Source organism: Papaver somniferum, unplaced genomic scaffold (genome assembly GCF_003573695.1).
Source record: "Papaver somniferum cultivar HN1 unplaced genomic scaffold, ASM357369v1 unplaced-scaffold_107, whole genome shotgun sequence".
NCBI classification, from domain to species: Eukaryota; Viridiplantae; Streptophyta; class Magnoliopsida; order Ranunculales; family Papaveraceae; genus Papaver; species Papaver somniferum.
The window spans coordinates 1,537,737-1,555,708 of NW_020619603.1; positions in this window are offsets into that span (position 1 = coordinate 1,537,737).

A 17,972-nucleotide genomic window follows, 5' to 3' on the forward strand; every position below is an offset into this window, starting at 1 on the left:
CGAAGGAGAAGCTTTATGGTAATTTGATACCTTATACAGGAGCTTCACGATATATGATTGGAAGTAAAGAGTTTTTATTTAAGACTCATGAAATAGGGTTTTCTTCTGTAAAGCTTCCGAACAACACATACTCTCATGCTCCAGGCGAAGGCACTATCGTGTTTGAAAAAAATATGAGATTATTTCGTGTTTTATTCATTCCTGATCTTCACTGCAATTTGATTTATTTAGCTTGTTTAATTAAAGATTTGAGATGTATTGTCACTTTGAATGATAAATTGTGTGTGATACGGGACTGCACTACGAGGAAGGTGATTGGTGTGGGTGAGGAACGAGATGGGGTCTATATTTTCCACAGTGGAACGCTCATTACAGCAAATCGAGTATCTGTTGGAGAAAATTATTGTTTATGGAATAGATGTTTAGGTCATGCGTCTAATAAGATTGTTTCTTCACTTTCGGGCATGAATAAAGTTGATTTTAGGAGATTTCTTAATGAATCATGTGATATTTGTTTTAAAGCTAAACAAACTCGGGATGCTTTTCCTGTTAGTGAGAATAAAGTTGATGATTTGTTCGATTTAGTTTATTACGATGTGTGGGGTCCTTATCGTACTCTATCATCCTGTGGTGCACATCATTTTCTTATCGTTGTCGACGATTATTCTCGTTGTGTTTGGGTTTATTTGATGGCACATAAAATTGTGATGGTGCAAAATATTCAGAATTTTTGTGCTATGGCTAAGACACAATTTGATAGACGGGTTAAGAAGGTGCACAATGATAATGGTACGCAATTTCTTCCATTAATTCCTATCTTTTATTGAACAAGATATGAAATTTCAAACTTCATGTGTGGATACAACTAAGAGAAATGTGCGAGTTGAACGCAAACATCATCATATATTGAATGTGGCACGTGCTTTACGATTTCAAGCCAATTTACCTCTTCGGTTTTGGGGTGAATGTATCTTAAGTGCTGCTTATATCATTAATCGCACGCCTACTACCTTGCTCAATTGGAAAACTCTATGAGTTGTTACATAGAAAGCCTCCTATTTATGCTCATATTCGAGTACTTGAATGTTTGTGCTATGCAAGTCATGTCCCTCGTGATGAAAACAAGTTTAATCCACGAAGTCGATGTTGTATATTTTTTGGTTATCCTTATGAAAAAAAGGGTCGGTATTTCTTTGATTTGGAAAGGAAACAATTTTATATCGCGTGATGTAGTTTCCTTGGAGAACAAATTTCCTTATGCAGTTGTTTCTTTAGATGATAACGATGGAGATTGTCATTTTGAGATGGAGGACAGGTTGGTACTCCTTACAAAACAATCAAAATTAACCACTACGAATCTAGAGGACAGAGGGAGAACCATTGAAAATACTGATTCACATGATATTTTAGGTGGAGATTCAAGAGAAAGTGACCAAGTCAAAGAACGTGACAGGTGTTCACATGACCTATGTACAGAAAACGTAGTGAATTCCGGTGTTTCGTCTGAAGCTACAGAAAACGTGTCAGCCGGTACTTCACCTGGGCATATTCGGTCTTCTGACTACATTTTTTCTGAATAATTATTACCTTCTACAGAAATCCACGTAGCACCTAGTGACATTTCTGACACGGATATTAGACGAAGTACTCCGTGTCGAGTTCCTAATACTCGATTATGGGATTATGTATGTAATACTTATGGATACCAAAAACCACCTTCGATGCATGGCGCCGTATGGAGGAACGAGTAACTTAGCATCTCTAGAACTAGGTACATAGTATCTTAGTTTAGTTTTTTTAATTTATATGTAAAGGACATTTTTGTAAATGCATTTCGACTCTATAGTACTTAAGAAAACATCTAAGAGAGAGAAAATGATCGGATTTTATTTGGTCAAACTTCATCTTCTTTCCCAAAAAACTAGATCTAGAAGAGCTCCAAAAACTTATTAATGGAGTCTCACCTTGTAAATCAATTAATCATAGTGAAGAACCATGGATGTAGATCCCATTATGGATCGAACCATGTAAAAATCATGTGTCTCATTTACATTTCTAGCATACTTAGTATTCATATTTCAGTTGGATTGTGAATAAATGTTTAGATTTAGGATTTGGTATACAAATGAAGGTTTGGATGTGACTATGAATTTTCCGTAGTTATATTTTGGCGCTAGAAACAGGGAGGAGGAATGAACCTGTGATATGTTGATTCGAGTAAAAGATCTAGAAATTTTGATGAAGTTTGGTCAAAAAGTTCCAGTGAAGTACTCATACTCATTAGTTCCAGTGAGCTAACGAGTTTTGAAGGCCAAACAATGGAAATCTCAACAAAGTTTTAACCAGCATCATCAACCTCATCGTAACAGAGAAGGATTTGAAGTTTCAAATCAATCTTCATCAACAATCTAGTCTCAAAAGGACAAATCTCTTCCTTATCTAACTATCCAGATCTGAGAGTTTTAAGCCTTTTATTCTTCATAAAAGCTTGATTTTCTTTTGTTATCTTTAACTCAAAATCAGTTTTCTTTACAGATTTGGAACAAACAAATCTTGTTTTACAAACCCATTTAAATGAATTTCAGAAAATTTAGAGTATCAAAATTTTTTGATTTGGGGATTTTCCCATGTGCGAAGTTATATGTATACCTAATCGAGTTGACCTGTTGATTGCAGTGATGTATGATTGGAAATATTTCCCAGCACAGACTGCTAACGGCAAAAGAAAAAACCAGCCTCGTCAAGAAATCTTTGTAGCCGATAGGGGAAAACTTGGAATCGATCGCAAACATCTGTCGAAGTAGCAGAAGAAACCAATCAGTTCAGGCGAAGAAAGTTACAAAGAAATACTTCGTGGTAGAAGAAATCTCTCAGTGGCGAAGAAGAAAGACACTCGACTCAAGTTTACAACAACAGCAGCTCTGACGAAGATCGTGGAAGTTGATGACTTCCAACGAAATAACAGACGACGAGATACTACGCGAAGTAAAACAACTCATAATTTACGGAGGGTAGACGATAACAAGGTACTTCAATGATATGGAAATGGCGAGTGTGAACTGATGGCGACATAGAGACTTCAAAGAAGGGAGCAAGTCAACTCGTGACATCTCAGATTCATTTCGTCAAAGTTACTTGCTCGTGAAATGCCGGGCAACTCGTGATATTCAGGCACTTCGCCAAGAGGCATTCAACAATAGCAAAGCAAAGACATGACCAAGACGACCTTTCTATTCCAAAAATACGAAGTTCGTCCCCAAAATCCAGCGAAGACAACAACTTTAACTCAGCAATAATGGAAAACGAACAAAAGAAGACGAACCAGATAAACCAGCTCTAATGACCACAAGCAGCAGAATTAAAAGTGATAATTCTCATCTTTCTTATTTCGTTTTATCTCTTACTACAGTAATTATTTGAATGATGCTGGTTACTGAAAGTTCTTAGAGTTACAACAACCAAGCTTGCATTTGTAGCATTGACAGAAATCATTACTAGAAATTGAAATTGTAATATTATTGGTTTTTAGCTTTTTCCAGATAGTTACTAATGTTTGAATTCAAAGGATATACTAAGTTCATCGTCTAACGTAAAGAAACCATACTGGCTTGGCAAAACTTCAACTCTAATCGAAGTAAAAACAAATAGAAGCATCCACGAAGTAAATTCATACGTCAGTTTTGCGAAGATGAAATCAGCGAAGAGATCAATGACCTGAACTAGAAGAGCATCAGCGAAGAAGAAATACAACATAGACACCTACTTCAAAGAAGTACAGAGAGCGAAGAACTGGAAACGAAGAATTCACGTACTCAAAGTTACTCCAGCGAAGTGCAATTTCAAAGAAGAAGAAGTTCTGCCCTCTCTCCTATCTCCTAACCCGAGCCCACCTCCTCCACCACCACTAACCACCATCTAGACACCTTTCTCCCCTAACCTCCGTAATCATGCCTCCCTCACCGCCAGTGTACTCTTCCCCACTGCCTACTCCACCTCCAATATCATTCCGGATAGATCACAAAAACTTCACCTTGAAGCTAAAAATTAATGGCGGCATGAAAAGAAACACATCTTCTCATATTATTCTATCTGAAAATGGATCCAAAGCTGAAGCTTATGGAGCCATAACAATGAATCTTGCGTTTAAATTGGAGTCTGCCATGATTGAAGCCATAAAAGATGGAGAAAATGATGATGCTAACTGGCACTTTACTGATAATCCAGCGTGGTTGACAATGCAAAAAACTTCAAATAAAAAAGGCTTTTTCCTTCGTCTCACTCTATCTAGGCTCGACGGCAAAGGAATTCTTAGATCATTTTACATTCCTGCTGGTGAGTTTTGCTCAGGATGGTCATCTATGGCATCTGCACTGCAGTCTTTACTTCATCCATCTTCATCCAATTTGAATACATAAAAGACTAATATCTCATATCCAACTACTAAATTGTGCTCCAATTTTTCTTCAAACTCCAATCCCTTCTCCCCAAGCCCCCCCCCCCAACCACCTCACGTCTCCCTTCTTAACCTACCCCAACCTCAGTAACATCTGTTATGTTTTACCATGTAACTTAGTCACAATCCCAAACCATATCTCTGTCACAGAAATCCAAGACCCATCCCCACAATACGAAGGTTTTTTTCTAAATCTACAAGATTCTCTCAAAGACCACAAACTCTCATTAGAAATTTGGGAAAAGGGGTTGGTATGTACTGCGGCTAACCCCATCTATGCATGGAAAGATATTGAACTAGAGTTGGTAAACTCTCTAGAAACACTAGAACCCTTCGACATGATGCCCATTGACAATCATAGAGCAATCATGTTCTTTGAAGATCAAAAAGTGCGAACATTGTTCTCCAAATCATCATCAGTAGCTTTGGATAATAACTTTCTTACTTTTTCTCCCTGAAAACCATCCTCATTAAAACACCTCATAATCATAACAGAGAAACATTCTTCACTATTGGATTTTATGGTCTCCCAATGCACTTATGGTCCTCTACAATCATCAACGCTCTAGCTAATAAATGCGGAGAACTAGTTGAAGTTGATAAATCAACATTAAATTTATCTGATATTTCGGCAACAAGAGTCAGAATTAGAAATCTCAAAGGGATTAATGCAATCCCCAGATGGTTGAATTTGAAAACGGCGGTTGGGTTCGCCAGAATTCTAGTTCAACTTGAAGACGTGGTCCCACGCGACCCTTTCTGGAAATGGCCTCTGATCTCAGTTGATCCAATCCAGCTAACAAGGGGCAAAAACGGAAGATCAAAGCATCAAAAGAGACCGAGAAAAGAGGTCAAAGATAAGAAGAATGCGACCCCTCGAAGTAAGTCTGCTGCTTCTTCTACTAGTTCTGCAAAGTTTGGAAATGTGTTTAATGCCTCATCAATGAACGTACGTAAAAACAACATTAAGACAAAGACAAGCAAGAGGTCTACAATCAAAACAAAAAATAAGAGGTCTAGGTCTCACATGGGAGACAACAGACACGAATTTTCTCCAATGGACTGGATACCATATCCTTCACCTAACGTCTCCCTGCAACAACCATCTGCTTCTCCTGGTCAGTCTCAATCATCCTCTCAGACTTTTAATGTTGCTTGTGCGCAAAGTACTAGAAAAAAAGAAGCTTTTAAAATTTCGATCGCCTTGGTTCTGTTCTCCCCCTTGGGCCATTATTAACCCAGCATCATATTCATTTACCTACCATAACACCTTTAATGTCCCAGGCCCTTGCCCTACAATCCCTCGTAACACCGAAAATCGGCCCGCAGATTACAATCCACCCTCCTCTGGCCAAAATCCTCAGTCCCCTCCTTCAACCTCAAATACTCTTTCGTCTAATCTCGATCACCTCTCAGTTACGTTTAACAATCAATACCCAACACCCCAATCCTCATTATTTACATCTCACATATCATCTCCTGAACTTCTAAAAACTCAAACCTTTAATCATGAAAATCACCCACCGTTATCGCTTTTTGTCTCTCTCTTCGCCACCCAAGACAATGTTGCTGCAACCATCACCCACTAATTCTATTTTACCATCTTTATCAATTGGGAAACCGAACTCTAGAGAGCTCTGTGTGTACAAGACGACGAATAGTTCTGTTGGAATTTTGGGGCCTTGTCCGGCTCCCAGTTGGTTAATATCTTTGGTACCAAATATATGTAATGCTGATCGAATTACATATAATTGGATTAATCAAGAAGCTCTCCGTCTAATTCAATTAGGATCTCGTTCAGGTATTGACTTTGCCTCTTCACCCCTGTTATCCAAATCTATTGTCCAATCTCTCTTGTCCAGAGATGGACCAATTGATAAATCAAGCTCCCCTTTCACTCAACCTCCTAAAACTTCTCAACCATCTGAAAATTTTTCCTTATCAATCCTAGACCTACCTGACCATAACTCTGAAATTTTTTCGGAACCCCCAATTGCTTCATACAACCCAAACTCTGAAATTTTCTCTGAAGACATTATCTCAGACATCCACAACCTTTTCGTTGTCTCCCCTCTACCTGTTTGTGACAATTCCCCAACCAATTCAGAAATATGTGATGCAATTTTCACTCCTCCCTCAATCCCTGACTCCTCACTTCCCCATTCCCCCCTACTTCCCCTGTATCCCCCACTTCTTATACCCCTTCTTCTTTGAATAAATTTCAACCAGTTCTGTCTAAAAAGCTACAAAGGGAATATCGACGACTCAACTTCAATACTCATTCTTCCTCTCTTGTGGACTTACCTTCAAGGTCTGCAAAAAATAAGGGACAGAAGAGTTACAAATGAGTACCACAATCATGTCATGGAATACAAGGGGTCTGTGCTCCTCCTCAAAAAGAGCGGCAGTCAAGCAAGTTCCACAGTTGCATAAACCATCAATTGTAGTTCTCCAAGAATCGAAAATGTCTACCTGCACAAAGGTTGATATTGCAGAAATTTGTGGATCACGCTCGATGGGTTGGACTTTTCAACCATCCGTAGGTGCTTCCGGTGGAATAATCATAATCTGGAATCCTATTATAATCAAAGTTATCTCTTCGTTGGAGGGTGAATACTCACTTTCAGTTGAATGTAGATTTGTGGCTACTAACTTTCATTGGTTCTTCACAGGAGTATACGGTCCAAACAAGGTGTCTGAAAGAAAGTTTTTGTGGCGTGAACTACATTACATCAGAGGCCTCTGGGAAATTCCTTAGGTTATCGGGGGCGACTTCAATGTCATTCGGTGAATTGAAGAAAGAAATACTTCAAGAGGTATTACTCATAGCATGAGAAAATTCTCCCGGTTCATCTATATTCATGCTCTTATCGACCCTCCTCTTAAAGGGTCCAAGTTCACTTGGTCGAATGGCCAAGCATCTCCAGTTCTTCTCAACTGATTTTGAAGCCAAGTTCCCATTTGTCTCTTAATTGGCTAAAACAAGGCCGACCTCGGATCACATCCCAATTGTTTTGGACCTAGCTGAACCCTCATGGGGACCATCACCATTTCGTCTAGAGATTATGTGGTTTAATCACTCATCTTTCCTGGAGAATATTAATGCTTGGTGGTCCTCCTTCACCTTTCACGGATCACCCAGTACCATCTTTTGGAACAAGCTTCAAGCCTTAAAGCAAAAAATCAAGCTATGGAACAAGACTGAATTCGGTCTTCTGGATCATAAAATTCAAGAGTGTCTTCACACTATCGACACACTTGATGGTATTGAAGCTGATATGGGGTCCCTCCCAACAGAAAAATTTATTGAAAGACCTGAAGCCAAAATAAAAATTGAAGATGTTGAAGTTCAAAAAGAAATCTCAATGAAGCAAAAGTCTCGCAATGAATGGTTAAGAGCTGGTGACCGTAATACCCCATTTTTTCACAAGACAGCGTCCGATAGAAGAAGAGCAAATCGGATTAAGCAGATATTCATCGATGGAGTACTTGTCACCGATAAAGATTCAATTGTTGATCATATCACAAATTTCTACTCCAACTTATTATCTGAAGAGTTCCCTCACAGGCCAAGAATTGGTGACGTACATCTACATCCATTGCCCCAAGTAGATGCAATTAATCTGGAATCACCAATCACGGAAAATGAGATCTTACTTTCCTTAAAAAGCTTGGTAAATGATAAGGCCCCAGGCCCGGACGGCTTCCCTATAATCTTCTTTCAAAAATGTTGGTCTTTTATCAAACAAGATTTCATGGATATGGTTCATGAATTCTCAAGTACTAGCTACATGGATACGAGGCACAACTACACATTCATAAAATTGATCCCAAAGAAGAATCATGTGGAGACAGCCAAAGATTTTAGGCATATTAGCCTTCTTTCCAGTGCATACAAAGTCATCGCGAAGGTATTATCATCTCGTCTGCAACCATTAATGACTCAATTAGTTGATCCAAGTCAATCTGGCTTCATAGTTGAAAGACAAATCATCGACGGAATTTTAATTGCGAATGAACTGGTGGATTCTCGAATCAAGGATAAAGACCCTGGACTAATTTGAAAGGTGGATTTAGAAAAAGCATTCGATAGAGTGAGCTGGTCTTTTCTTGAGGATGTACTACGTAAAATGGGCTTCAAAGAAAAATGGTTAAGTTGGCTGAGATACTGCTATGGCTCCCCAACATTCTCAATCCTCCTAAATGGCTCTCCTTTTGGAAATTTCATGGCTTCTCGCGGGCTACGACAAGGAGACCCACTCTCCCCTCTTCTTTTTGTTCTAGCCATGGAAAGTCTCTCGAGGATAATTGACAAGGCTGCAGACATTGGACTATTTAGTGGATTTTCGGTGAAACCAGGATCCCTCCTATTTCGCATCTACACTATGCTGACGACTCGGTATTCTTCATCAACCTCTCATGGGAGGAATTATGCAATCTAATGAGCATACTTAAATGCATTGAAGCAGTCTCTGAACTTCGAGTAAATCCTTCGAAAACCAAGTTAATTCAAGTGGGTCAGGTTCCAGACTTGCATCAGTGGGCTGCTAATATTGGATGCACAACTGAAGCCCTACCTTTCATATACCTGGGAATGCCTCTTGGGGCTAAATCAAAAGCAAAGACACTTTGGGACCCTATTGTTGAAAAATTTGACTCAATGCTGGCCTCGTGGATGAAAGGTTTTATCACAAGGGCTGGGAGAATCACCCTAGTTAAATCTGTGCTCTCCAGTCTCGTTATATTCTACTTCTCTGTGTTCCTTGCTCCAGTTGCAGTAATAAAGTCATTGGAGAAGATCATGCGAAAATTTATATGGGATAGTGGCGGAACTAAGCAGATACACTTGGTTAACTGGGAGGAATTGTGCAAGCCTCTTAAACTAGGTGGGTTAGGAATAAAAAGTATAAGGATGATGAACAAATCTCTGCTAGAAAAATGGGTTTGGAGATTTGGTGAAGAGTCGCATTCTCTTTGGCATCGTATTATTCGAGACAAGTATGGCGGACCTCAATCCGTATGGACTCCCAAGATTCCTTCTTCTCCTTACGGCTATTCGGTGTGGAAACATATCACCTCTCATGCACATCTGGTAACATCTCTGTCCAAGATATCTATTGGCGATGGCTGCACAATCTCATTTTGGCTTGATTGCTGGGGTTCTGTTGAATGCTTGAAAAACATGTTTCCTGCCTTATACAAAATTGCTGGACTGAAACATGGTTTCTTCAAAGATCATGTATCTCCAGATGGCTCCAGCTGGTCTTTTCACTTTAAGAGACTCCTTAAAGAAGCTGAAGTAAATCAACTGGCCTCTATGTTGACAGTCATTGGTGACTGTGCACCACAGCTCTCGGATCATCCCGACAGTAGAACTTGGAGGCCTACACCTACAGGTAATTTTTCCGTCAAATCCACCTACAACTCCTTAATGGAACTTGTTCAATCCCCACTAGTTCCTAATTTCCCTTACAAGACAATATGGAATCCTCATGTTCCCCCGAAAATCAACCTACTCTTTTGGACTGCATCCCTTTCTAAAATTAGCACTCAAGACTCTCTTCAGCGAAGGAACTTCAAACTAGCCAGTCGATGCCCTCTTTGTCTCTCTCATTGTGAATCCACTGAACACTTGCTCTTGAGCTGTCAATTTGCTTGCAAGGTATGGTCTCTTATCCTCCCTAGCCATTCTTCTTGGATTCCACCATTATCAATTCTGCAATTGGCGCAAACCTGGTCAAGTAACACCATCACAGGACCTGCTAAACTGATTTGAGACTTGGTTCCTGCTGCCGTTCTCTGGGCAATTTGGAATGAGCGTAACGCAAGAATTTTTCAGGAAAAATCCCAGTCATACTTTCAAGTAAGTGTCGAAGTCAAAGCGTCTCTTCTTGCATGGAGTTTAGCCTTCAAAAGAAACTTTAACTTCAGGTTATCCCACTGCATCTTTTCTTGGGATAACATTTTCGTTAACACATAGTTGTAATACTTTTGTTCCTCTCACTTCCATCCCATTCTGGTTGGAATGTATCCCATTGTTATCTCTTTTCGTTTTCCAGTTTCCCTTTATGCTTGTATCTTATACTTGTAATTCTTTCTCCTCTTATACTCATATTGAATAGCGAAGCAAGAAAACAACAAATTAAAGGAAGGGCATGAACACATGGTTACCAGTAGCAAAGAAAGGGTGCAAATGTTAAGCTTACTTCGTCAAAGTTTTATCCGAAGGAGAAAATCACGAAGCAAAACTAAGGGTCAGTTCGCCGAGAAGGAGTAACCAGCAAAGAGAAGAAAAAGATGGTCATAATTTACGTCGTCAATCACCAACTTCGTCAGCCACAGTTCCGGCGAAGAAGAAGATAAGACAGAATGGAATAGGGGAGCACCTTGTATCTGTTGGAAAACGATTAATAAAAACTTGATTTTTAATGGTTTTAATAAAAATAATAATTTATTGTTTTCTTTTGTGAATGAAAAAACTTATTAGTCCCACATTGTGAAGTTTCCACTTCTTAAATTGTTTTATTCCATTATACAAAGAAATTCACTACTTTTGTAAAATCTATGGGAAAAGGGTTGCTCTATATTTTAGAGAGACCCCTAAGGAAAAATATTTTATAGCGTTTTTAAGAGTTCGCGATTTTCCTTAACGGTTTTTTCGGAGTTGCCAAGCTCAAGTTCAGCATCTACTACATATGCTAGTAGTAGGTGTAGTAGGGTGTTTTATCCTGTAGATATCCGTCCTGTGAGGGCTATAGCATCACTCTTGAGTGTATCCGGGCGCTAATGTCTTAAGGGCAACGTGTTGAACACGTGACTCACTTTGTTTTTTCCAAAGTTTTGCCTTGTTACTGTTGCGGAGATTTGGGGAGCTCGGCCGTTTCGTCAAATAGATCACTTCCATTATAAAGGAGCTAAGTATCAATAACTTTTGCTTATTTGATTTTTTCCTTGTTTTTAATTATTGCACCCAACAATCTTAAGACATTATAATTTGTAATAATCGAAAATGGTTGGTTGATTTGTGAATCATGGATGTTAATTGTGGAGTGAAAAACAAAAATAATTTTTTGGTCAGCTGTAGAGTTTCGAGATTATCTCTTAACCTAGAAGGAATTTCGATGAACCCTTTTGGTACAACGTAGTAGACATCCTGATAGTTACCCACGTAAAATTTCAGAATTTTTGGAGTAGAAAAATATTTTTTTGATATTTTACAAAACAGACAAATGTTCCTGAAAAATTCTGACGGGCAAACTTTTGTTGTTAACTAAAGTATTTTTTATGGGGTAATCATGAGTTTTTTGATATGGTGGTTCAAACGAAGTTTGTAAATCTAGATATTATCTTCAAAACTCATATTTTATCTTCCGTTTCGGAACTAAGGTTTGTGAGATGTGGTGTATTAGGTGATTGGGAAATTACCGTGTTCGTGGTCAGAGTATAAACGAAGATTGTGACATGAAATTGAAAAGGAACATGGCTACCAGGCGCATGTGGATGAACACAAGTCTTCCAAAGCTGACAAAGGAGGGAATATCAAACACAACTCTAACCGTAGTCTTCATAAGAAAGGTATGTTTCGTAAAACTGAATCCGGCGTTACTTTAATTAAGGGTGATTGTTATGTTTGTAAAATTCCGGGACATACAGTAGTAAAGTGTAGACAACATAAAACCTTAATAAGTAGAAATTTAATGCTAATTTAGTTGAAACAAATTAGAACGAGTTTATTGACATGATGTCGGAAGTTATTTTAACAACCAATGTGAGAGACCAGAAGGTGGACTCTGGAGCCACCAAGAATGTTTGTTGAAACAGAGACCTGTTCACCTCCTATCAGAGGATAGGGTATGTCGAGAAACTCTTTTGAGTAACTCATCTGCAATAGAGGTTGCATAAAAGAAAAAGGTCGAGCAGAAACTCATATCTGTAATACTCTCACATTGAATGAAGTTTTCATGTTCCAAGCATATGCAAGAATCTTGTTCTATTGTAGATGGAAAAAGATTTAAGATCTTAATTGAATATGGAAAACTTGTTGTAACAAGGCAGTTATTTCTTAAGCAAGAGTTATAGGACTTTGGGTCTATATAAGCTTAACGGAAAAATCTGATGATGTGAACAGAGTTTATTCTTGTGATTTCTTTATGTGATTGATTGTTTTATGTGGTAAGATTGTAACCGTAAACTTATAAGTCAATGCTTAACTGGATAGCATAGGCTGTGTACCCAAATTTAGTTTGGACTTTGAACACAAAAGTGAAATCTGTGAAGAATCAAATATGCTTTAAAACCTTTTAGCAAAAATGTTCAGAGTAATATTAAGCCTTTATAATTAATTCAGTTAGGCCTAAATGACATGAGTTCAACCCAAAATCACTGTGTTAAAAGCTGGTTTATAACTTCCGTAGATGATTGTACGAGGTACTGTCTTGTATACTTTCTTAGGGATAAGGATGATGCCTTAAAAGCCTTAAGATGTATAAACTTGAAGTTCAAAACCAATTAGAAGCCTTGAACATAACAACTGTATCCTTAAGAAGATGATAATTGTCATGTTGATTAGTTCAGGATTACCTGCGGCCTTGTGGGGGGAGGCAGTCATGTTAACTAGTATATCCTGAATAGAGTACCCTTAAGGATCAGATAAAACTCCATATGATTTATGGATAGGTAGATGACCTTCTTATGAATGCGTCGAAGTGTGGGGGTGTTTGACTAAGTTTGCCATTCGTCTTCCTAAAAGAAGTAGATAGAAACCAAAAATGTTGATTGTGTCTTCATATAAGGTATGCTGAGTATACTTCTACATATAGATTTTTGGTTGTGTGTTCTGATTTTTCAGACTTTGGTGTGATTTTTTCTGACTTTGTGTGAATACTATTACATAATCTAGGGATGCTGAGTTCTTTGAACATGTTTATTCTTAAACCTGTACCTCATTAGAGATGTGTTGTTGATCCCCTAGATTTATTTTCAAATAGTCAGAACTTATCTTAAAGGAAGATGAAGTTAAGGTTGAGCCTAAGAGAAGTAAAAAATTAGACTTGAGACTTCTTATGAAGCCGACTTCATAACATGCCTAGCTTAGTCTAAGCCCACTTGTAAAGAAGCCTTGATATCTACTGAAACCCCATTCTGGTAAGAAGCTTCATTTAGTGAAATGGACTCAGTCCGTCGGAACCTGACTTGGGAGGTTTTTTACCTCCAGAGAGTAAGACCATGAGATGTAAATGAGTCTTTAAGAGGAAACATTAGGTATATGGAACTGTAGAAAAATATTAGGCTAAGTTGGTAGCTAAAGGCTATAAACTAAAAGAAGGTGTATATTTCCTTGATTCTTATTCACATGTGACGAGATTACTTCGTTGAGATGCTAATTGTTATTGCTGTCATAACAAATTAGAGATACATCAGATGGATGTTAAGACAGCTTTTCTAAAACGTGAATTAGATAAAGAAATTTACATAGACCAACCTGAGGACTTTGTAGTGAAAGGTTATGATGACAAAGTTTGTAAGTTGAACAAAATTTGTATGGTTTAAATAAGCACGTAAACAGTGACATGGAAAATTTGATCATGTGATAATGTGTAGTGGATTTAAGTTAATGAATCTGACAAGTATATTTACAAGTAACTTGTTAAGGATGCCTGTGTGATTGTATGCTTGTATGTTGATGATATGCTTATACTTGATACAAACATAGATGTGATTAATTCCACTAAAAAATGTGCGCTGAATGAGAACGTTGACTTGAAAGACTTAGGCCCTGTTGATGTAATCTTAGGGATGAGGATTAGAAATAATCTAACATTTAGTCTTAGTCATTCTCATTATGTTGAATTTTGCTTAAGAGATACAATCAGTGTGATTGTAAGCCTGCTTGTACTCCGTACGATTATTCTTGTAGACTCAAGAAAATTAAGGATAGTGGAGTATCTTAACTTGAATACTCAAGAGTTATAGGATGTATGAATTTAATGAACTGTAAGTGTCCAGACATTGCCTATATGTGAGTAAGTTAAGTAGATATACTTGTGTCCAGAGCAAGAGCATTGGGATGCACTTAGTAGAGTATTACGGTACCTAAAATACTCTATTACCTTTTGTTTGGTTTATGAAAGGTATCTTGCTGTCCTTGAGGGACTTTGTGATGCAAACTGGATAGTTGACTCAGAGGAGTCTAAGTCTACGAGTGGATATGTTTTCACTCTAGCAGGAAGGTTTTTTTGGAAGATTTCCAAACATATATATTGCTCAATTCATTATGGAATCTGAGAGTATTGCGATAGATAAAGCACGAGAGGGGGCTGAGTGCCTAAGATGCTTTTTAGAAGACATTCCTCTCTGGCATAGGCCTGTGCCAGCTATATCTATATACTTGTTAGCCAAGCTATAATAGCTAAAGCTAAAAAACTAATCTCAATTGGCGTTATTTCCATTGATTGGATAAAGTCCAAGGAGAATATCGCGCAACCTTTGACGAAAGGTTCATCCAAAGAGATTGTTAGAAACACATCGAAGGGGATGGGGCTTAAGCTCATAAATTAAACTTGCCATGAAGGATACTCAACCTTGCTGACTGGAGATCCCAAGATCAAGGTTTCGAATGAGACAACTAATTTGTGGTGGGTAAAGGTAAACACTATCAGAGAATTTTATTCTCTGTCCCTTCCCTATGGTGTAGACGTGATAGTGTGACTGCATGTGAAGGATGACTTTTAAGAAGTCTTAATGAGTTCTATAGTTTCAATTTAAGATTGAAGTGGGGTGTAGCAGTAACACTCTTTATGGAAACTCACCTATCTGAATGAGGAAGTGGGCCGCTTCCTATGAGAATATGAGCTTTGATTCTCTAGAGCATTCTGAGAAACAGGATATGTCCAGGGCCAAATTGGACAAAACGGCACGAGCTTGGCAGCACTTGGAGATATCACCGTGGTTGTTATCGCGAATTACATCAAATGCTAGCAGTTCAAGACATAGTTCACTGTCTCTAGCAAGTAATTCCGGTAATATCTCACTAAGCAAAGGTTCAAGACCTCATGGACACCTCTGCCTAAAATGGTATTTCCTGCGCTTTTTATGTGATTTTCGTTTTGATGGTTTTGGTATTACTGGAACTTAGGACCTAAGGGTCACTAAGGGTTCACTAGTTCATGCTTTTTCACTTTGGTGTAAGGAACCTTTAGTCTCACTTGTGAGGAACTAAAGATGAAAGCTCTCTATACTATATGATCTTTGCAATCCATAGTATGACCCTGGGGTCAACACACTGTTGTGTGTGGGAGATGACGTTGGAATGGCTAGTATGACTTCAACATGCACGATCTGTCTGTCTGTTCACTCAGTTCGGGTCGTGAGATTGGGTTGTTGATTTACCAAGATCTATCTGTGTTTTTTGTGTTTTATTGAGTTTTCATTCATGTGGGGGATTGTTGGAAAACGATTAATAAGAAATTGATTTTTAATGGTTTTAATAAAAATAATAATTTATTGTTTTCTTTTGTGAATGAAAAAACTTATTAGTCCCACATTGTGAAGTTTCCACTTCTTAAATTGTTTTATTCCATTATATAAAGAAATTCACTACTTTTGTAAAATCTATGGGAAAGGGGTTGCTCTATATTTTAGAGGGACCCCTAAGGGAAAATATTTTATAGCGTTTCTTAAGAGTTCGCAATTTTCCTTAACGGTTTTTTCGGAGTTTCCAAGCTCAAGTTGAGCATCTACTACATATGCTAGTAATAGGTGTAGTAGGGTGTTTTATCCTGGAGATATCCGTCCTGTGAGGGCTATAGCATCACTCTTGAGTGTAGCCGGGAGCTAATGTCTTAAGGGAAACGTGTTGAACACGTGACTCACTCTGTTTTTTCCAAAGTTTTGCCTTGTTGTTGTTGCGGAGATTTGGGGAGCTCGGCCGTTTCGTCAAATCGATCACTTCCATTATAAAGGAGCTAAGTATCAATAACTTTTGCTTATTTGATTTTTTTCTTGTTTTTGATTATTGCACCCAACAGTATCTTCAGACGAGAAACGACGGCAACAACTCAAGGAAATAAAGAAGGAGATTCAGAGAAACAGGGGATGGATACACTAAAATCAAACAAAGACATCATCAACAATTAAATCTAAAAGGACAAATTCTCTTCTTATCCCTTTATTTTGTCCATTATCAAACTGGATCTACAAATCCATGTACTGAATCCCCGAAAACTTAAGTGATGAGACTTTGATCTAACTGTTTTTTTTTGTTTATCTCTTGTCTGTGATAGTTAACGAAGGAATATAACACCAACAACAAATCAAGGCACAAAGAAAGACAGAACAACATGGATTGCAACAATATTTGGCCAAAGAAGCATAGAGAAAAGCAACAACATCCCAAAGAAGCCTACAGGCAAAGTAATTCAGTACAAACAAGGTATCCAGGTTATTCCGGCGAAGCCAGTAGAATTCATAGGGAGATCAACAGTTCGGTTAGAATTAAACGGAGACAAGCGAACCAAAAGACGCAGTTATAAAATCTACATCATCAACAATCACCAAGTTACCCCATATGGATTCTCATCAAGATGACCAAAGCATCCAAGAAGAGAAGATACAAGCAGTCTCATCCTAACTAGAAGAACAATGAACGAAGAAAGAAGCAAAAGATGAAGTTATACTTCGTCAACGATCTTTATCTCGTCAAGTAATCACTTCGAGACGGACAGACCTACGAGCAACTTCGTCAACAATATTTATCTCGTCAAGTAATCACTTCGGGGCGGACATACCTAAGAGCAATAAAACCAGCGAAGTACATATCTCTCGCGACCAACCAGTTCAAGAGCTACGAGAAAGAACCGGCTATCTAAATAGCTCAATGACGAAGCTTGTACCAGGCTGTTAATCAACGCATTATCAACTGAATTACACCGGCAAGAGATGTCTTCAAAAAAATCAATGAAGGAAGAATGAACCCAAATCCAACAAGCAAGCCAGGTACTTCTTAACACCAGCAGCAAGAGTGACGAAAAGATCGAACCAATGATGATAAAGTGTGCGAAAATGGAGAAAGCAAGGGCAAGCACTTCGCAACAACTCAACAACAATGATTTCATCGCCTACAAAAGCCAACTCGCCATCACAACGAGATAATTATCATTAAATTAAAAGTTTTCATAGCATAGCATGATATATTGTCTCTATAAAAAATACTCCTCACAAAGAAGAAAAGAGCAAAAGTAAGACCTCAGATTAGGAGGAGAAAGAGATTCACGAAACGGTTTCTAGGGAAACTTAAAACCTTCGCCTAGGAAGGCTGGGAATCCACGGCATGCACCCTAGTTCGCACGAATGTGCAAGAGGCGAAGCCTAACGCATGTAGTGAACCACTCCCATACAGAAAGTTAGGGGCAAGGATAAGACCTATCCGCCGAGGGTCCCACTGAATGTGATGGCCTTCGGTAAGGGCTGTGGAGTATGACTAAGGCACCGACGTATTCGGTTGAGCTGCGGGTGCCTGGGA